The sequence below is a fragment of the Pogoniulus pusillus genome, chromosome 19, assembly GCF_015220805.1.
Source record: "Pogoniulus pusillus isolate bPogPus1 chromosome 19, bPogPus1.pri, whole genome shotgun sequence".
NCBI lineage: Eukaryota > Metazoa > Chordata > Aves > Piciformes > Lybiidae > Pogoniulus > Pogoniulus pusillus.
The window spans coordinates 17,048,152-17,061,896 of NC_087282.1; the positions used below are offsets into that span (position 1 = coordinate 17,048,152).

The 13,745-nt window shown below is 39.4% G+C and overlaps 1 protein-coding gene across 6 annotated transcripts in view; it reads right to left on the bottom strand.

The window, feature by feature from the left end:
* The window catches only part of STAG2 (STAG2 cohesin complex component), a 79,770-nt gene that overhangs the window by 63,706 nt on the left and 2,319 nt on the right, over positions 1–13,745 (bottom strand). The window lies entirely within an intron of this gene.

Consider the following 13,745-nt stretch of genomic DNA (forward strand, 5'->3'; position numbering starts at 1 on the left):
TCACCACCAGTGACCAGCTGCCAATTGGACTAAATGCCATTTGCCACCATTCTTTGGACTCAGACATCTAGACAGGTTTTCACCCAGTGAAGCAACCACACATCCAAGCCGTAAGCAGACAGTTTCTCCATGAGCTTGACCCCAACATTCTTTTCCAACAATAACAAGAATTGGTAAGTCATTCTTTTTTGTGATGTTTGAATATTCAAAGTGTTCTTACATGCCAGTAGTTGGTCATCTTTGTCTAAACCCTACAGAAAATGGCAATGAAAGCAATCAAGATGTGACAGAAATAGAAAGGTCTAACATCCCGGTCTAACAAAGAACCACTAGCTCATTTTACCATGTACATTTAGGTTCTATAATATACTACTATTACTATGCTTCTTCGGCATACCATACCTGATTAGAATCTGCCACTACTTTCTCTAAAACCAGGACTAGCTTTATTCAATCACAGACAGCACTCACCGCTGGACAGTTTAATACTCTAAGAATAGGTAATGAGAACTAGTTCTATTTCTAATGGTTTTCTTCATTGATCTGTGTAGCTTCTAAAAAGCACGTTGATACCAGAAAAATCAACAAAATTATTTGTTTTACTCTGTTAATACCTGAGTTGACTACTATTTTAACTGAGATCAGAAGAATTATTAGAACAGCAGCAGGCGTGCATAGGGGATACTCACACATGCTGTTTATTTCTGTACACCAACAATTTTGTTTTAAAGCTAACTACATTTTAGTGGAACTTAAAAGTCTCAGAGACATTTATTTCTAAAGCTACTGCACATCACCACAAAGCTCTCATTAACTGAAACATCACAGTCAGTTAATACATATCATCCACTTTAAGATCAGTGGAGAGTTTGTCCAAAGACAAAACAGAACAGAAAGCAAAATACTAGACCTTCTTCTCTAGATGTTTTCTCTCTGAAATTTGCAATCAGCATTCAATGCATCACAAGTTATAAATCAAACTTCCTTACAGACTTAACTGAATTTTATTCTGAAAACTCTGCAAACTATGCATTGTCAGAAACTACATATTACTGCCATACCAAATTTTTTTACATTAATTTAGAAAATTTCACTTTCAACTCTCTGCTCCAAGTTCAAGACAAATATGCTCTTATCTACCACTTGGTTTTCTTTACTGTTCTGTGTTTCCAAGATGCAATGCCACGCCACACCACAGAAAGTATCCAGGCCAATCCTCGTGCAGAAACAAAGAGCGCTGCTTCAGCACAGTACCCTACCTGTACCAAGATGGCCCTGTTATTAGTATTTCTCCCACACCATTTCCAGGCACATAATTTACTATACAGACCTGTTTCCGAAAATTTTCATGTTTAACTCTGAGAAAAATATGGAATGACAAAATCTTGACATCAGAACTGTTGTAGCTTCTCTTTAAAAAGATGCTTAACATGAAAACATATCAAACTCAACTTGCAAAGACATTTATAAATTCATGCATATTACAATTACCTGAAAAAATGAGTATTTTGCAATGTCTTCAAAAGAAAAATGAGCAGTAGAAAATCTTAAAATATAGTAAAGCATACAACTACATAGACTTATGTAAAACTGCTACTCCAAAGAGGCACTTCTATAAATTATAAATCTAGTTTAAATCCACATTCCTTTCTCAGACACTGTTGCAACAAAATACTTCTATACAACACAGTATTCACTTATAGCATATCACCAATATAGACAAAACCCAACATAGTAGTCATTTTCAAAGCAGATCACAGGATCCTAGTAAAAACATACATGGCTACTTCTGTTATCATGTTGTGAGATCTCAATTGTAATCAAAACACTATCAGCATAATAAATTAATCACACCAGCTATATTTGATAAATAACAGTTAACTGAAAATTACCATTTATGTGCCAGAACACAGAGAGAAGACCTTCATAGTCTTTTAGTACAGGTATACAATAAGCAATTAAAGTCATTTTCAAGACTATATTTTAAGAACGACAGACAGCTCTTACAAAGCAAGTTCAGAATGAACATTATTCTCGCAGCATTACTTGCTATGAATATGCTATGGCTCCTCAGACTGGAAAGAAATAAATATGAATATAGCACAGAAAAGCTTGAAATACCATATACAAAATGAACAAAGTGCTATTCTTTCCAGCAGTCAGCATCCTACAACACATGGACCTCCTGAAAGGTAGTACTATATTCATAACTTTTTTCTACATCACACTAAACTTGAACGGGAGTGATAAAAAATGGTATGTTACTAAGATGACAAAGATTATTCTTAGCTACACTAGTTACACCATTTTGTTCTTTTCACATCAAAAAAGTAGGGGTCATAACTGGCTGCTACTGATTTATACTGACAGAAATTGGGCTCAAACGTTAAATAAAGATTAGTTAATATTTGCAGAAGACTTTGAACATACAAAATGCTATGTAAGTAGCAAGTATTAAGTCTTCCCACACACTCATTCTGGCATGCTTCCAAGAAGGGAAGTCCCACAGAAACATTTCAACAGCAGTATGGAGAAACTGACAGCACTCAGACACTTGCAGCTATTTTCACTACTGTCCTTCTAAGGAACACCTGAAAAACAGAATAGAATCACAGAATATCAGGGGCTGGAAAAATCCTCGAAAGATCACCGAGTTCAGACACCCTGCCAGAGCAGGATCACAGAGAGCAGATCACACTGGAACTCCTCTAGACGGTTCTTGAATATCTCCAGAGAGGAAGACTCCACAACCTCCCTGGGCAGCCTGTTCCAGTGCTCTGTCACCCTCATAGTGAAAAAAGTCTTCCTCAGGTTCACATGGAACCTCCTATGCCTCAACTTCCACCCATCACGTCTTGTCCTGTCATTGGACATCACCCAGGAAAGGCTGTCTCCATCCTCCTGGCACTCACCTCATACATATTTATAAACATTAGTGAAGTCATCCCTTAGTCTCCTCCTCTCCAAGCTAAAAAGCCCCACTCCCTCAGTCTCTCCTCATAACAAAAATGTTCAGCTTCCTTAATCATTTGTGTGGCTCTGTGCTAGACAGCTCCCTGTTATTCTTGAGCTGGGGGGGGCCCAGAACTGGACACAATACTCCATCTGAGGTCTCAGGGCAGAGTAAAGGGGAAGGAGAACCTCCCTCGACCTAATAACTGCTTCCCTTCTTATACACCCCAGAATGGCATTGGTCTTCCTAGCCACAAGAGCACACTGCTGACTCATGGCCATTCTTCCAACCATCAGGGTTCCCAAGTCCTTCTCCTCTTCACAACTCTCCAGCAGGTCAGTTCCCAACCTGTACTGACACATGCGATCATGCCTTCCCAGGCGCACAAGTCTACACTTGCCCCTGCTGAACTTCATTAAATTTCTCCCTGCTCAACTCCAGCCTAAGTCTCTCTCAATGGCAGCCCTGTGTGTCAGCCACTCCACCTAGCTTGGTGTCATCAGCAAACTTGGTGACAGTGCACTCTATGTCCTCACCCAGATTGTTAATGAATACACTGAATAATACTAGTCCCGGTACCAACCCCTGAGGAACTCCAGTAGTTACAGGCCTCCAGCTAGACTGCCCCATTGACCACAACTCTCTGACCTCTTTCCTTTAACCGGTTCCCAAACCACATCTCCTCAGTTTAGCTATGAGGATGCTTTACTGAAATCAAGGTAAAGCACATCCACTGCTCTTCCATCATCAACCAACCATCATCTGGTTACATCCTCATAGAAGATCATCAGGTTGGTCAAACATGACTTCCCCTTCGTAAAACCATGCTGACTGCTCCCAATGAAGAATGAATGTCCACTAATCATGCTTACTGTCTTCTACAAATTTAACACCAAAAAGTAACTCCTGTTCCAGTAAGTTATACAAACTGACACTGAATCTGAACCTCTATTATCCTCTCCAGAACCTGATCAATCTATAAAACTCACCAAATTTTGTCTAATATTTCTCACCAGACTACCATTTAACAACACTACAGTGTAGCTGTCAGTTTGATTACTCACATAAAAGGTTATTTTCAAGAAGTCATAAATTCTGCTTAGAGCAGACCAGTCTTCCCAGATTTATAATCTAAAACAGTGAGAGATTAAGCAAATAATTACTATGCATTTCCATCAAGTAACAATAAAACCCTTCCCAAACACCTAAAGTTGGCATCTTCTTACCTAGCTTAAAAAAAAATGTTACACGTTTTAAAAAACACTCTGCAAGTTTCCATTAAAGAGTGAAGAAAAGAAAACTGACCAAGCCTAAAGTGAGATTAATAGTCTGGCAACTATTCTTTGGTGTATTCTGCACAGGCATTCTTTGGTTTATTCTGCAGTACGATGAAAGGGCTGGAGCGACCATCAGAGAGCTGGAGCACCTCTTCTATGAGGACAGACTGAAAGAGTTTGGGCTGTTCAGTCTGCAGAAGAGGAGGCTCTAAGGTGACATTATTGTAGCCTTCCAGTGTCCGAAGAGGACCTATGAAAAAGCTGGGGATGGACTTTTTAGGGTATCAGGTAGTGATAGCACTAGAGGGAATGGAGCAAAGCTGGAGGTACAGAGATTCAGGCTGGACGTGAGGAGGAAGTTCTTCATCATGAGAGGGGTGAGACCCTGGGATGTTTCAGGTCTCAGACCCTGGGTTGCCCAGGGAGGTGGTTGAGGCCTGTCCCTGGAGGAATTTAAGGCCAACCTGATCTAGGGCAGGGTGTCCCTGCCCATGGCAGGGGGGCTGGAACTAGATGATCCTTGTGGTCCCTTCCAACCCAAACTGATTCTATGATCTCTGAATGACAATATTAATATTTTATGAGATTTCTGAATCTCAACTGGTTTAATTACCAAGTAGTCCCAGAGATGAGACCTGTACCCTCAGCGTTCCCCAAAAATCTAAGCTAGGAGGTAGATGAGGTGGGAGGGATGGGGCTCAAGACCATTGCATATGATGGTCTACATTCCATTAAAAGGGTGAAGACAGACCTCACCTACTGAACCAGCACTGCAACTTCCATAAACCACTGAAAACTTGAGAGTGCAAAGGCTCATAATAAGATTTAACCACAACAGGCTGGTAAGTGTCCAACTGAAGGAGGTCTAGCAGCGTTTTGACAACAGCATCTGACCAACCATGCTAAGGCTGTAAGAAAATCCTGAGGGGAGGAAACTCTTCTGTAACTATTCCTAGCTCTTCTCTCACCCCTTCAGACTCATTCCAAGTAATACCTGCACCTTCTAACTGGCACATAGACTGAAATTCAAGAAAAATCTACATGATCTTCCTGCCTGCATAAATTAATGCAAATCAATAGCAGTCCTGAATTTCCTTACAGAGTTCTGACTTATTAAAAACTATGTAACATTTCAGAGGAAAAAAAAAAAGTGAAGATCACTGAAAAGATCAGAAGATTACTTTTGGAGCTGGCATAGTGCCCAAATGGTTTTTAAGAGTAAGACCAGGTAGAAAAGTAGCAACAACAGCAGGAGACCATTTGTAGGATTATGTAAGAATGCATAAATCCTCTCTGTAAACAGAGCTTCCCTAACCAGTTTTGAACGCAAGATACACCTCACAGTTGATATCCCCTTGGCACAAAAAAGAAAAAAATGGAGAATTCAATTTTACAGATTATTGGTGCATTTGTGAGTGAATATGAGGAATCTCAGTGCCTGACCTACTGCAGATGAAGACCATACTTGTTATATTGTCTTATATCCACAGTGTTATTGAACTGAAAGCTTCTGGAAATGTTTTTGTCATTTTTATATCACATTGAAGTACACAACCTATGTCTTGCCACCTTTGAAAATTTTTGCTTAGCAGCAGCTACTGCTCTAAGGCACAAATACACCCTCTTCTAAGTACAGAACTCTCATAAAACCATTGCATTTCTAAATAAAAATTGAGCAGAATAACCAGAAAGAGAATGCATCGCAGCAAGAGAAATAAAATGCCTAAAGGCTGATTCTTCTGATTGTTTTTCAACTGTCAAGCCACAGGTCTCCTATTTTACAAAAATCTGCTCCATTTCATAGTACAGTTGTAATAGTGCACATACACACATTGCTACATCAGCAATATTTTTAAATTAAACATTTTTTTAAATAAAACAAATACCAACATCAGTTTTGAAAACCTCGCTAATCAAAGTAAGTTGAATAGAATCTCACTTAAACTAGAGCAGTTTAAACACAGAATATAAAAAACAATCCAAAACCATGCATGGGGGGATTAAAAAAAAAGGGGAAAAAAAACACTAATACTTTTCTGTTTGAAGTGTTTATCCCCATAAACCATTCTTATTTTGAGAAATCAATATGCAAAAGCCAATTTTACCTCTATTTTTTGGCCAATAGTTTATTAGGCGAGTAACAACAGACTTGGAACACAGATGCAAAAGAGATTTGTGCAGCTTTCTCTTCTGGTTACCATAGTTTCAAATGAACTGTAGATTTCTAGAAGTAATACTTATGAGAAGGAATAAAAATATCACTGCTTAAATACGAAAACTGCAAGAAGAACAGTTTTGATTTGTGCACGAATGACATAAGCAAATGGGTAAATACTTAGGAAAGGAAGTTTTATTTGTCGGACACAGTCAGAGACACAACAGTGAAGGCTGAGCATGGACAGTAAAGAATAATAAAAACAGTAAGTACAACCTGCATGAAAAGGAAAGAAGGCACCAAAAAGTCATTAAAACCTAAAATAAAAAAGGGCCTTCCAATAAGAACTGCATGACAGGCTGCAAGAGTGATTGGGGAAATGCCATACTCCAAAATACTCAAAACCTGACTAGACAAATTCCTGAACAACTTTGTCTAACTGGTTAAGCTTTAAATTCATGAGGTTAGACTAGACCTCCAGACAGCCTTTTCCTCCTACACAACTCTGTGACCTAGAATACATTTTTTCATTGTGGCATCAGTTCTAGGAAGCAACTTCCCATACTTGATGCAAAGCCTTATTTTAGGTGGAGTGGGGAAAAAAGTATTTTGGATATAACTTTCAAAGAGGTAAGCAAAGCAATGACAGAAGTGTATGCCAGCACACAAAAGTGTCTAAGAATGTAATTGCCATTTCAAAATACTGCAAAATAACAATTAAAATAGTCATTAATCTTACATTGCCAAAAAGCACAGTATTTCCTTTTCAGTTATATTTGAATTGGATTCTTTTCCCAAAACCAAAATAACAATAGTTCACCTAAATTCTACTTTGTCTGCCACACGCACAGCACTGTCATATATAAAATGCAGTCAGTGGTCATATCCATTTTGGAAAACAACAAACAAGAAAACCTTTTTTTTGCTCAGGGTGGGGGATGATTTAATTATTCATTTCTCCATTTGTAAGATCAGAAATTTAAAATATTGACAGTGGTTGGGATACACCATATTAATCACATGATCTTATTCCAGGATTCACACAACATAAAATCACTTTCAAGTTAAAACGCAGCCATTTGAAATGCAATCTCCATGAATCACAAAATTCAATTCTTGACATTTACTACTTATACTGGATTTTTAGTAACTCTAGTTACCCATACATTCAATCACCTTTAGTAAGATAACAAAAGCAAAACACAAAAATACACATCTGTAATATTCACACCACCTATTCAGTACAAACTCTTCTCTCACTGAAGACTTTGACAACTAAAATGAGCCAATTACATTATCTGCATATTATCTGCTACTAAAACTTGATATGATCCAAATTGCCAGAGCAGACACTTAAGGGATGAACTGGGAGTTAATCTAAAGAAATAACAGGTAGTTGCACAAAAGTCAGAAAAGCCTTATATGGAACAGCTTATATTTGTTTATAAACAAAGTAAAAGTCCATCTTTTTCCCCAAATGAGATGTTGCAAACATATTATTTGATAACACTTAGGCTGAAGTTCAATCCAGTGTCAAGAAAAAAAAAATGCAATTCAGCCATAACCAAGAACAGTAACATCACCTCCAAATGAAAATTATTCATCTCTTTCTGGACAGATCACATGGATTAAGCAACAGAAAAGTAACTACATTAAGTCCTCTTCTGCTACATCTACTACATCAGGACATTTTATCAAGAAACACTAACAAGCACACATTGAATGACTCAGTCACTCACAGAAGTTGTTCAGGAAGTCTACAAGTAAGGTAGTCATCCTGCAGCTCACCCACCCACGGGTCAGTCACTGGACAAAAGTTGAGCAGCACTTCACCAAACCTTGGCAGTAACTCCAAATCAATTTTGGAATACAATCTCAACTAAATAAAACACACATTCCTAACGTTTGTTGCAAGTAGTCCGTAGTTCTGGACACCATCTGTGCTTTACAAAATGTCAGTACATTTTATTTCATTGTTTTTCTAAGAAAAAAAAATAAACTCCAATGATAATTCCTCTCAGCAAGCTAGACCATGGTAGACATCTCTATTACATGCCAACAGGCAACATTTGAGACCTTCTTCAAAACACAAGTCATTAGCTTACCAAATCAAAAATAAAACAATGGTTACAGATACAAAAATACCTTCCTAAGAGCCACGCAGAAGCACTAACAAAAAAAAACTGTAGAAAAACATTCTTCCACTGACTTCCACTGCCTCACATGTTCCCTTGCTCTAATCCAGTGACCAACCTCTACCAAAATAAATGCCTAGAAACATAAAACCTGATAAATTTTTATGTAAGAGCAGGACAAACAAGTCATCATATTCAGCGCTGTAAAAAAATAAAACATACATCTACCTAAAAAAAAAAAAAAAAACCAACAACAAAACCCCAAAACCCCCCAAAAACCAACAACCAACACACTCATCTCTAGAAAAAACTAGGTTTGGGTGAGTACTGTGATTAATTTCTCAATCGTAGAACACAATCTCCCCTCCAATGTATGCCAATCCTTTATCTACTCACCCTACTGATTGAACTGTTACAAAACTAAGCACCATGGAGGAGTAAGTTACAGTAGCTTACAAATCAAAAAATATAGAGAACACTACTTGCAATAAAGTACATATGTGGACATAAAGTGTGTACCTGACAACTAACTTAACCTTCCTCCCAAGTCACAAACAGATGAGGGAACTGCATACAAATGCAGTCCTAAAGTTATCCCTTTTTGACTTGATAAAGTTTAAAGAGAGACTCTGCCGGTGTTCCCTTTCTCCATACAACTCTGTAGCCAGTAAAGGCTAGAAAAAGCTGTTACATGAAAGCCAAAGGAATACCTCGAGGGATCAAATTTTCTCACATTCCTGTCTCCAAAATTGTGCCGGATCTCTGATCAGTCGAGAGAAAGTGTTTGTAAGATGAAAGAAGTATCTCACTTTCCTTTCTTCTCCACTCAAGATCTAAGAGAACTGTTATTTTATTAGTGCAACACTTGGACACAGAGCTGCTAAAAAAGGGATACATTATACTGTCTACTATTGCAACAGTATAACCAATCAAATTTAAGGACTCTGGGTTTAACCTTAGTGACCTCAGCCACCAAACTGAGAGGTTTGAGAAAAATAACTAAGTTTTTGAGTTGGTAACAGGGCAGTGAAATATCGTCAAGAGAGAAGAAGCTAGTCAGACAACAGCCTCTCAAGCTTCCCAACTTGAGTCGGCATTAGCCCCACATTTGTATGGGGTGAACACTTCAAGAAGTTTCCCTACTTTTTATTTATTCTCATAAAAACCCAAATTAAAAGAATTAACTTCATCAGACTTTTATGAACTGCAGCATGAAAAATACTTAAAACTTCTAATTAAACAAAATACTATTAAAAGAACATGTTTAATCTTCAAGTCTCAAAATAGAAAGTCAGATTAGATTTACAGGTTTATCCTTAAATTAAAAAGGTGCACAATCTTTTGAAATTGATTTTGTTTTTCCCCAATATAAAGACTAACTGAAGTTACTAATCTTCAAATGTAAAATGTTCACAGAATGGTGGAATAGTTTAACTAGTTTACTCCTGAAAGCAGTGCTAAAGCTAACAAACAAACAACAAATGCTCTACAGGAGTTTCACTGATGCTGCCCAACAGTTACCAAAAGGCTCTCCCCCAAAACTCCTTACACAAACCAAACCCCAAAACCTCCTACCTTACTTACAGCCACTCCAGGCTTAGCTCTCCCCCAGACACCCCTGAGTCCTGCCCCAGACCCTGCAGTGCCCTCTTGGGAGGAGGGCCAGCCACTGCAGCAGAACGACCTGGGCCTGTCACAGGATGACCTGAAGCCAGGTCATACTGCCACCAATACATGGACCTAGATCTTGCTCCAGAATGAGCCCAAAACCAAACAGACTATACCGAGTAACTCAGCATATTATAAACATCTTTGTGTCAGGAAGAACCACAATATTTGAATGAGGACGTTTGATCTGTCTGTAGCCCCATTTAGCTGCACCTCTGTCCATAGCTAACAGAACACTCAAAGGGTCAGGAGGCACAGAGGATCAGAGCAGATGAAAACCACGTAACTGACAGTCAGTGACAGAAGAACTACGGGGCCATAAAGAATTCCCATTTTTACTTACCATTTGACTTTAAAGGTGGAAGTGATCTAAGAGTTACATGCCGTTCAACCTAAACCACTGCAGTAAGCCTTTACGTCACCACATAAGGTTTTCTGAAGCATGTGGACAGAAGCTCTTCCCCATCCCTCCAGAGATTTGTGGCATATAGACTTCTGATTTTTCAACTTGAAACTCCAACTCCCAGCCCACTCGTTTCCCAAGGACTAAGTTATCACTTCATTCTCTCATCTTTGTCAATGATCCTCACATAATAAGACACACTGAAATTTTCAGAATGTGAATGTTTTAAGTGATACTGAGAAAACAAGCGGATCTTATTTAAGAATAAACTGATACCCTGATGGCTTCTATCAATCACTTTTTTCCATTACAAGACAAATAGTGAAGCAGATAAAGGTCTCAGAAATTCTAGCATCTAGCTGACTGAGACACAATCTATACCATGTTCCTCTTCCTCTGTATTTCTTAACTCCCCACACACACACCAGGAAAAAAAAAATCCAAATCCAATCTGACAGTGAAACTTACCATCAAAATCAACAGTACAGTTTTGGAAACTCACACCTACAGAACTGAAGAAATGGTCACACTACTGGCAGACATCACACCAAGTTCAAAATCTCATCTCATTTGACAAAACAGCATTCCAGTAATACAACCAAGAAGCATTAAGTAACCAGCATAAATATTTGCTCACTTTTGGGGATTCATTTGCTGAAAATAAGTGACCAAAGTGTTTAAGGTTTCTGTAAAACATACTACTTGTTTATGCTGGCACACAAACTTAATCTTTCCTACGTTTGCCTGCAGCAAAAGAACAGAAGACAGTAGCACCACAAATAAAAATGACAAATGAGGACTTTCAAATCATTCTAAATTTGAACCTTAAGTGACAAAGAAAAATCTAATTGTAAAAGTTCATAATGCTCTGGTGTGACATCACATCATGATTTAAGTCTAACAGAACTGCTCCCACCACCAAGAGCATGCAGTTTCAAGTGGTTTGTTGCCTGCAGCTCTTTTCTACAGGAAACTGTAGAAGCATGTAATATCCAAGACAAGCTGACTCCATTACTTCTTTTAAAAATAATTCAATCGCTGTTGATAGGTTATACCAAAATAAAACTAAAGACAGCATTTAAGAGACTATTCTATTTACCACTCCTTCCAAGGGGAAATTATTTCATTCCACACAATCACCTTTAAAGACTTTTAACATGTAAAGTTGGAATGTGATACATTTGTGGAATTTGAGTTACATTAACAACCAGCTAACTGAATATTCCTCTTTTTTAAATGGAATGCTTAAGGAGCACAACATCTTTTTAAACCAAGTATTTTAACAAACTATGAAACCACTAGTTTTAGTAACTTCATTGTATTATTTTTTTAAAAATATAAACTATCACAGCATCATTACTTCCAATGTATCAATAACTTGTACCTTTTGGGGACAAACCATCAGCACTTCACATCTTAGAAAGGGTATCTCTACACAAATTTTGTCTTCATAAGAGCAAACTTAACAGCTCCCTACATTGCTTATTGGCTTCATTCATTATGATCTTCCTAAAACTGCAATAGCATGAAAAACCTCTAAAAGTGTAACTCTGTGCTGAGTACACTACTTGGGAGATAGCTCTAGTAAGGTTAACAGGAAAAGTATAGTCTGCCCCATTCCCCAGCTTCCATGCCTGAGCTTCTTTTTTATTTGCTTGATTTAAGCTTAGACAATATGCAACGTTAATTTTATCACAGTTAATTTAATACAAACAGTAGCAACAGAAATTCAGAGTTTTCTCTCAAAAGCTGCATAAAACCGATCTGAAGATGATACCATAAAACATCACTGGTTTTGCTACAACGGACTCATAAGAGCCCAAGAAGTTAAGGATCTACATGGAACAGGTAGAATAGTCAGAATTTTCTTTATCGTGTAACTCTGAGGCTTTTGTAGTCTTTAATTAACCCAAATGGTAAGGGGATAATTAAACATTACCCTGCTCCACTCTAGCACTGACAGTCAGAAGATAAAGGTTCACGCTAAGAGCATGGTGGCTCTCCTCTCACACTTCATTTTGTAATGGAACTGAAACCACAGGTCTAAGGCAAAAGAAACAGTATAACCCAACAAAGAGACGCATGAAAGCTCTGCGGCATCCTGATTCTACAACTGATCACTAGTAAACTAAGAGTTGAGGATAATGAGACAGAGACTGATGTCTGTTAATTGCATCATCACTCGTGGTAGTTGTCTGCACATAACCAACCAGCTGGCACATGGCTATCTTGTAAGACCTGGACAAGTCAATGCCACACAGGCACTCCAGGAATAATAATATATATAATAAATAATAGTGGATTTAGGGGAAATGGAATATAAAAATGGAACAAAATTGTTTAAAATGGCCACGCATTACAAACGATTAAGTCATCTATCACTAATCAAGACTGAACTGTCAAGAGTTAACAGTGAGACCTGTACTTGGAGAGTACTTCACTGAAAAAAACCACTACGAGCTGTATGATTTCTGGTCATTTAAAAGACGGTAGAGCAAAACTGCCATACAGCGTAAAAACGACGGCACAACGGCTTCGAGGAAAGCACTCCAAAAGGCGTTTTCCTCCTCTTTCAACTGAACCAAGCAGAACTTAAGAGACATGGATGCAATTCACACGAGGTGACCTTTGCGCTGCCGCCACCTTTCCGAAACAGCTGCGCTCCGAACACACCCCGGGCAGCTGCTGCCGCGGAAGCTCCGCTCCTCCGGCGGTACAGGAGAGCCCCCAACCACACGCCCCTCGTCGAGAGCACAGCGGCCGGGGCGCGGAAGGAAGCCACCGCCTCCCGCCCGGGAGCTGGCCAATGGGCGACGGGCAGAGGCAGGCGGGAGGGTGAGGCGGCGTTGGCCCGAAGCGCCGGCGGAGCAGGCCTCGGCGGGGCCGCCGTGTGACGCACTTCGGTAACCCAACTCTCCGCCCCCGGCACGAACCGCCGCGCTGACATGGCCCCTCCTCGCCCCGCTAAGGAAGACGGCAGCGGGCCACAACGGAGCCTCGGCTGCCTGGGGTTATCTCCGGACGCTCCCCGCTGCGACCGGCCGGGACGCCCGCTCCTCCCGGGGAAAAGAGGCGAGAAAGAACGCGGGGTTACACCGTGGGGTAAAGCGCCCGAGACCGGACACGCCAGGGTGTGGCTCTGGAGAGCACACGG